Source organism: Pinus tabuliformis, chromosome X (genome assembly GCF_031772625.1).
Source record: "Pinus tabuliformis cultivar Carrire ecotype Pingquan chromosome X, CPIR1, whole genome shotgun sequence".
NCBI classification, from domain to species: Eukaryota; Viridiplantae; Streptophyta; class Pinopsida; order Pinales; family Pinaceae; genus Pinus; species Pinus tabuliformis.
This window is the reverse complement of record NC_142308.1, coordinates 897207737-897214458: the sequence shown is the minus strand read 5'-3', so window position 1 is coordinate 897214458 and position 6722 is coordinate 897207737. Positions and strand designations below refer to the sequence as shown.

At 38.5% G+C, this 6722-nt stretch overlaps 1 pseudogene; it reads left to right on the top strand.

Annotated features, from left to right (window-relative positions):
* Window positions 1-387: 387 nt before the first annotated feature.
* LOC149142576 (coatomer subunit alpha-1 pseudogene) lies at window positions 388-1365 on the top strand (annotated as a pseudogene).
* Window positions 1366-6722: the final 5357 nt, after the last annotated feature.

Here is a 6722-nt window from a genome sequence, read left to right as displayed (position 1 = left end):
CTCCATCAATTTGTCACAATCGTGAATGGTTGCTATTGAGGGTTACCAAAGGCCTTTTTGAGGGTGGGTTGGATAATGCAGGGGTTGTAGTCCATGAAGAAGAGGATGAATGAGTTGCAACCAATAGGGGTTAAGACCTTGACACTTCTGGTGAGTTGGATAATGCAGGGGGTGTAGTCCATGAAGAAGAGGATGACACTTCTAGGGTTAAGGCCAATAGGGGTTAAGGCCTTGACACTTCTGGAGTTGAAAAACAAAATGGCGAGGTTGTAGTGGTCGATGATAGAGAAGTGAGAGGAGATAATGACGATGAGCTAGGATGGGATGTAGAAGATTTAAAGCTCCCTACAGATGTCTAAGTTGCAAATGTTGCAGGTACAACTCATAATGTCATTAGTTACGCCATCACCACATATGCCAATAATTCAAATATGGATACAGAAAATCTTTTCTTGCAGGTGAGAATGCAGCTACTAGTAACATTAATATGGCGATGTAGCTCTCAAGTCAAAAACTTGGTATTAAGAATTTCACTCCATTAAAAGTTAAAACCTTTGTTTTTGGATCTTTACATGGGCAGCCATACGTACCTCCCTGCATTTGTTTCTGCACTGTGGTCTTCTTAGCAATAGAGGGAGGTCGGAGTGAGACTGCTAGCTCAAATGTCAGAGGTCCATGAGCTTTGGTATTTAAGATTTTTCTATTAGATGAGAAACTTAGACTAGCTTACAAAGCCACAACAGATGGGAAGTTTAGTGAAGCATTAAGGTTATTTCTTACAATCTTGCACGCAATTCCAGTTATTGATGTAGATTCCATTTAGGAGGTTGAGAAGGTGAAGAAATTGATTGGAATTGCTAAAGAATGTGTTATGGGTCTTCAAATGGGGGTCAAGAGGAAGTTAAGGATCATACAGTCGAACAACAAGAGCTTGCAGCCTATTTTACTCATTACAATAGTCAAAAATTCCATTTGAGGTTGGCTTTGTTGAAAACCATAGGTGTTTGCTAGGGAAATTTAGCACAACTGCTAACTTGGCTTGATAACTGCTGGCAAATGAGCTCGCCGCAAACCATGCAACAAATGCCCAACAAGTTCTACAGGCATGTGGGAGGCAGTTGCAGGTTGCTAAAAACACTGAATTATGACTTCAGAAATCCTTTTGTTGTTTTTGGAGCAACTTTTACACCTCTATACCGTGGTCAGAAGTATGTGTCCTGTCCACATTGTACACCACACTTTATTCCAATCATAAAGGGAAATCTATGTGCTATATGTGAGCTTGCAATTGTGTTATGGATCTTTAGATGTAGTTCAAGAGAAAGGAAGTTAAGGATGATACTGTTCAACAGAAAGAGCTTGTAGTTTATTTTAGTCATAGCAACCTTCAAAAATTCCATTTGAGGTTGGTTTCACTGAATACCACGAGTGTTTATTATAAGGGATGGAGCTTTAGTACAATAGCTAACTTTTCTTGATGACTATTGGAAACTGAACCCCTGCAAACCATTCAACAAAGGTACAACAAGTTCCATAGGCATGTGAAAGGCAGCTGCAGGATGCCAAAAAATTGAATTATGATTTTGACTTCAGAAAGCCTTTTGTTGGTGGTGCAACAACTTTTACACCTATATACCATGGTCAATAAAAAGAATGTGTCATGTCTATATTGTACAACATGCTTTGTTCCAGTCATACAACAAAATATCTGCCCTATATGTGAGCTTTCCATTGTGGGATCCGATGCTTCTGGGTGTTGACTATTTCTTTCAAGAAATTTCATTACCCATGCATATTTCCATATCAATATTGCACTCTCTACCTTTGAGAGCCACGTTGAGAGATATGGCAGGACAATCACTAACAAGTCTTGGATAGACTTGAGGGTATTCTTAAGAGACTGGAGGAGGTTGTTTATTGATCACTGAAGTGATAGTAGAAGTAAAACTTTCCATGTTTTTTCATTGTTTACAATTTGAAATTTCAGTCTGTGTTTTTGCTTCCCTTTCTCAGTCTTAAATAATGAAAAGTGCCAATAATTTAGCTTTAGGTATAGAGAATTTTTTATAGACCCCCTGGGTGTTCATATTATCTTTATCATGCAAGTGTTCTAGTGGTTTGTCTGAGTAGAAACAAGCACTAGGATCTTATTATTCAACATCAGAAAGCAATGCAATTTTTTGAATGCTTTTTCATATGTAGGTCCTGTCAGAATCAAAACTGGTAAAATCGCCCCATTGGACTGGCCATGGTATTGAACCAACCTGCTGACTAGACTCGTACCTAACTAGTACAAACTGGCCCTAATTGGCTGGACAAGAGACTTAAATTTTTATGAAATTTCTAAATGAATTTTCTTGTACATGCACAACAAAGTTAGGTTTATTCTTTTGATGATGACTATAGATGCAAAGTAAACATTTGTGAATTTTTCTTAACATTTGTGAATTTTTCTTAATGCCTGGAAATCACAATCCTCTCTTAATTATGACTCAAAATTTATAACTATGAAGTTGTTATGTGTTTGAATGAAAACTATTTTACAAAATGCTTAAAAGAATTGGTTTGCATCTACATAACAGTATTCATGTCTATACTTGTATGTTGGCCATAGGGATTTAGATTTGGGTTTCTATCTTTGTTTACACGGGTATTCTAAGTTCAGAACATAACCATCACTTTTACACTAGAAAGGCTTGGAAATTCTATAGCCAGTTGTTTGTGCTACATGCACTTGAAAATGTGTCATTTATTTGTTGAAACCAAGGCATCTTTTAATGCAACTGACTCACAGCAGGAAGGAAAGCTATGACATAATTTAGATTTTCATTATTTGTATATTTACTTGTCTATATGTTGAAAATTTAGTAACATAATTTAGATTTTCATTATTTGTATATTTACTTGTCTATATGCTGAAAATTTAGTAGTGGGGTATATTGTATTCACGCTGCCTAGGAAACTTACACCATGTGGATTCATTCCTAATGATGAGCCCCAAAAATGGATAATTATATGGGCTCATTCAACCTCCTAATTCAACTTAATCTACCATTATCATTAGTTTATTGCATGGTTTTGATTATATTTATGCTAATAGAGTGAATTGGGTTAGTCATTATGCCAACAAGTCTAATGTGTGCTTTGTGTAGTCTTTTTGGTCAATTTGGAGACAAAATCAAAGGTTTAAATGAGCACTTGGCAGCCAAATTCGTGGAGAGGATTTTTAGGAAGGTGTCCCCTTCATTTATGGGCCCTTACCTCGAATTCTCCACCATCAGCTCAGAGTTCAAGGGCCACCAAATCGATTATCACAAGGGCAGCCAAGCAAGTCAAGTAGGACTGCTGTTAACTACAAGTTTTGGGCAGCCGAGTCCCTAAAGTTTAGGAGGACTATTGGGGTCCTCAATTTGTATAAATAAGAAGGCTTAGGGCCTCATTTTGGTTAGCCAGTAGTTAGTCACTTTGTAGGCAGAAGTTAGCTAGCTTGTAGTTCGATTTTAGTCAGTAGATTAGCTTTGCATTTCAGCACATTTTCAAGCTTTCCCTTGTGGACAATTTTTGATGTAACTCTTCTTTTCTTGCTCAATAAAGATGAATCCAGCTTTGCACCAGCTCTAAATCTCTCTTAGGAGGCTGTAGCTCTTGGGGTTGGGCCCATCTCAAGTGCCCAGTACCTCCTTTGTTTACTCTCATGTGTCTTTGCTACATTCTTAGAATAAAATCTGCTATTTAGATTTAAATCTTGCTTTGTTATTTAGATTGCTTTTGATGGTTAAAGTAGCTTCTTATGTTTAGAATAGATTGGTAGGATAATAACAGGAAAAAGGCTCCAAAAAAGGGTCAACAAACACTTTTGGTTTCACCTCTTCCTTATTGGATCAGGGGCTGGAATTGAAGTAACCGTGTTGTCCCAAACAAAAACACTAGTTTGCTTTACCATGCAATCCTTAGTGTAATGTTTTCATTTGCAAAAGTTGGTTATGTGTTCAGATCTCTGAAATGTTTCATTGCATAGTTGATATACATGGTTCTCTTCCAAATAAAGCTGTTGTTCATTCACTTTATTGTTAGTTAGATTAGATTAGCTAGGACTTTGATTACTTGCAAGACTTTGTTGATTCAGTTGAATGTATATGGTGCAGAGCATCTCTACCACTCTTTCATCCACCTAAGCTTCATCAGAGCCATCTGCTCCATCTCCTAGCTAGGTTCCTCGTCTCACATCTGTCCTCTTTCCCACGTAACCCTACCTTTTTGTGCAATCATTGTTTCAGCCTTCTTTGAGCCAATTTAGCCATCTACACCTTCTCACCACTCCATCCACCAGTCCCTGGGCCACTTCAGACCCCTATCCTACCTCCATATCCATTCATGCATCTTCCCTCACTCACCCATCCTCCAAAATCCAATTTTTAAACATCCTGTAGAAATTTCTGAACATCTTGTAGAAATTCCTGAACATCCTGTAGAACCCCTGCAGACTTCCTGTAGAAGCTCACAAATGAGGTTTCTTGATAGCCAAACTTTGTGAAACTCTCTAGAAGGGTGTTAGGGACTCCTTAGACCCTCTCTGAACCTTCCCAAACTCTTCCAAGCATTTCTCCTCCTTGATCCACCCCTGCACAGTCAAAGAACAATGAAAGCATATGCATGATGAAACTGACAACTTATTCAAAAATACCAAAAAGATGTTTCTTTTCAGATGTTACTGTAGGATTAGCTTAGACACATGCATTTTACCTTCCTAGAAGTCAATGTAATCTCTTTCAGTAGCTTGCATCCTCTTTTTCGCATCAGTAGGACTAGATGGTAAAATTAGGGTTTGCTAGGGTTTACGTTTCCTTTCAGCTTTTCAGTTTCTTTCTGCAAGTAGATTAGCCTCGCTTGAGTTAGCTTTCATCCATCAGTTAAAAAGCTTCTTCTCAAAGCTCATAGAAGTTGGCTTAAGCTCCCAGCAGACTTGTGCCAGCTGACCAAGCGACAGCTGTGGCAAGAGCTAGTACTTGTGCATACAGCACCGTCGCTTCCAAGTTTGTTACGAACTACCGGGTTGATAAAATTAAAGAAGGGAGTTCCAGGAGTTGCAGCATTATTGTTGCAATACTAGGGCACACCACCTAATCTCAAACTAAACCTCGTAGCCAAATACTGCTTCATCTTAGGAAAAAATTTAAGGCCTTTAGGGCTTGAACATCTAGGACTCTTTGGTCTTCTTTTTTCTTTGGAGGCAAGGTCGTTTGAAACTCAACGCATGTTATATTAGGATCCAAGGGACCAAACTTGGTGTATAAAGAAAAAGCACTACTTTCTACACATGTTTTTATTACCAAACTAGGTGCACCAAACCTTCTTTAAATCCTGCACACTAGTAGTAAAATTGTAGCATTTCATAGTAAGTCGTCTTTTGTAGCTGATATCAGAGGAAGAGATTGTTGCAGCAACAGAAGGAGATATTACAATGGGAAGCAGAGGGTTTCAAGAAAAAAAGAATTGATAAGGGGAGTAGGTCATTTTTCCAGATCGAAAACGTATCACAAAAGGGGTATTTGGGCCCTCAAGGAAAAGAACGGGGGCAATTTTTCCCAACATGCCAAACAATCAAAAATGTATCACAAAAGAGGTATTTGGGCCCTCAAGGAAAAGAACGGGGCAATTTTCCCCAGCATGCCAAACAACCGCAGGTGCCCAAATCTGATGAAAACCCTCCCAAATTCTATCTTGCAGAAGACATACTTGATTAGATCCACTTCCTTTTCACACAGTGAATCAATAGTTAGTTGAGGACCCAAATACCCAAAAGTTGAGATTTCTAAACCTATCAATCACAATTCTGAAAAAGAGTAATGGGAAATTGGGAATCGAAGGCTTATGATGAAAAAAATATTAACCTTATGCTTGGCACCTGCGTCAGAGCTATGGAATAGTGAAGACAGAGGTAATCAATGGGGAGAAGAGGAACTTAGGTCTTTCAATGTTGTACAATTCTTACACATCCACGCTTCATTAGGTAAAAGTTGAAAACACGATAGAGCTGTAAACTTTGGCATGCATTAAAAAGTAGCTAGAAAATCCAAAAAAGAGCAGAACCTCGTTGCATAGATGGCATCTTCAACATTTCCCATTGCTTCATTTAGTTAAGCATCACCCTGTTCTTGGCACTGTCCACATTACAGACACCAACCCTGATATTGAATCCTTTGGATAAGAGTTAGGTTACAATCTGTTTTCTGTTGTTTTCTGTGGCATCTGCAACTAATACCCTATGCCCAATGCAATAATTCAATGCCGAAGGTATGGTATGGCAGACGGTGATAAACTGACCAGTGGGAAGGAGAAGGGTAATGTTAAAATTGGAAACTAGGGCCAAACTCCATGTGGGTCTACTTATTCATGGCAGCTGATATTTTTCCTAGATTCCTCTCGTCGAGAGGTGTAGGGTTGATCTAAAAATCATCCAATTCCAACATGTATTCATGGAGATATGAATTTAATTGTGTTATGTGACAATTCGTCAAGGTCGGCGAACAACCAAATTACCCCATCTATCTTCAATGTTTTACTATAAATAGAAGAGGTTTACAAGTCATTTGAGACACACACTCACATCTCTTGTGATCTCTTCCTCCCCACTTGTTTGGGTTTTAGTGGAAGGAAGAGTTCCTAACACTGGCATGGAGATGAAGGCCTAACACAGTTATGAAGATATGCTTCTAACGCTG